The sequence below is a fragment of the Podarcis vaucheri genome (genome assembly GCF_965113315.1).
Source record: "Podarcis vaucheri genome assembly, chromosome: 17".
Lineage (NCBI taxonomy): Eukaryota > Metazoa > Chordata > Lepidosauria > Squamata > Lacertidae > Podarcis > Podarcis vaucheri.
Window position 1 is genome coordinate 20,333,461 of NC_138755.1, and position 2,189 is coordinate 20,335,649.

Consider the following 2,189-nt stretch of genomic DNA (forward strand, 5'->3'; position numbering starts at 1 on the left):
GTATTTTGGGACACCTATAACCAGTGCTTTTTTCTGGGGGTACGCAGGTGTACGCATACCCCTAAACATTTTGTGAATCTTTGTACGTTTGTCCATTTACTGTATTTATTTTCCCTGATTTGAACTATAAAATGGTGGTTTCCTTGAGTCAAAATGAGAGTACCCCTAAACATATTTTTTTAAAGAAAAAAAGCACTGCCTATAATGGAATATACATTTGAGAATATTTGCATTAACAATTTTTTAAGGTGACTGCACTACCGCTTACAACCAACTTAGGATCTAAATTGTCAAGAGGAGTATGATGGATTAGCCCATAGTGAGATTCATGTGAAACCATGCTTTTAAGAGAGCTAAACAGCAGCAGCAGCAGCAGCAGCAGCAACAACAACAACAACAACAACAACAATTTATTTATACCCCACCTATCCAGCTGGGTTACCCAAGCCACTCTGGGCAGCTTCCAAACACATATTAAAACTCAATAAATCCTCAAACATGTCTTCTAAAAGTTGTTTAGTTCAGTGTTTCCCAACCTTTTTTGGGCAAAGGCACACTTGTTTCATGAAAAAAATCTCGAGGCACACCACCATTACAGCCCCGTGACGTCAGCGCGCAGCGTCACGCCGGGAGGGACATGAATTGCTAGCAAATTACATAATCACCTCCTTGAGGGCTGGCTCATCTTCTCCGAAGGCAGAACCCCATTAATTAACAGCACAGACTCACACCATAGCCAAGACGAGGGGGGAAAACCTCAGTCATGCACAGTCATGCACATGTGGGGGCTAAATGAGGATGAAGACCGGGCAGAGAGCAGGGTTCAAATCACCCCACCTGGCCAGGACAATCCCTGGGTGCTCCCTTGGGCCACTCGCCTGACCCACCTCGCAGGGCTGTTGTTGCGAGGATAACACGGGGAGAACCACGCGCGCCCCCGGGAGTTCCTTGGAGGAGAAAGCGGGCGATGAATGCAATGCATGAAATATATGAGAGGCGACCAGGTTTTGCAGGTGAGGGGCCCCCGCCAGCCTCCGCTTCCAACACCCGGCGCAACGACGCCAAAGTTTCCCCCCGGGCTCGGCTCGGGGAGCAGCGCTGCTCCCCCCGGCTCCCCTTCGCCCTCCCGGCTCTCTCTGCCACCCACTGGGGACCCCCCTCACCTGCCAAGTCCGGAGCGCTGGTGGAAGTTGCATGAATGCATGCAGGGCGCCGCATTGCCATTGCATTGCACTGCACTCCATGCAACGCCTGCACGCATGCATTGCCTTGCACGCCCGCCAAGGGGTCTCCCCGCGGTCCGATGCGTCCCCTCCGGCGCGGATGCAGCATTGCAAAAATAACACACACCCCCGACGCAGCCCTACCTGGGGGGCAGCCTCCGCCTCCGCCGCTCCGCCTCCGCGGGGATCCCCGGGCTCCATCCTGCCGCCCGATCTCCGCGGGCGCGCAGGCAGGCTGCGCGGGGTCTGCGCGGAAGAGCCCCTGCCCGCCCGGCCGCCGCCGCTGCGCTCATTCCATGGCCGGGAGAAGAGCGCTTCAAACAAAACGCCCGGCCCGCCAGGCCACACTGGGAAACGTAGTTTGCGCACCCTGCGCGGGCGCGGAGCCCAAGGGCGAGGGGACTACGGATCCCGGCAGCCCCCGCGCCGGGGACGGAGGGGGAGAGGCCGGGTGCAGGGATGGAGGGACGGGTGGGCGAGCGAGTGAGTGAGTGACAGCCGCCAAGCCTTGGCCGAGAGCCAGGAAGGGCCTCCCCGGAGGAGGAGGAGGGAGGCGCAGAGCGGGAGGGAGGGAGGGAACCCCAGGGGTCAACTAGTGACGGCGCCCCAATCGAAAATTTGACTTAAAAAAAAAATCTTTCGAATTTTTTAATTTTTCCCGCGGCACACCAGGCAACATCTCGCGGAACACTAGTGTGCCACGGAACAGTGGTTGGGAAACACTGGTTTAGTTGTTTATCTCCTTGACATCTGTTGGGGGGCGTTCCACAGGGCAGGAGCCAGTACCAAGAAGGCCTTTTTCCCGGATTCCTTCTAACAAAAGTTCTACACCTCAGGTTATAAACCCCTAAGGGATCCAGGAGCCGTTATTTATGGATCTCACCCAGTCAATCTAATCCTAACTCGTCCGCCATTATGATGTCACGAAGCCATCTCACCGCAGAGTTCCTATTATGACATCACCTA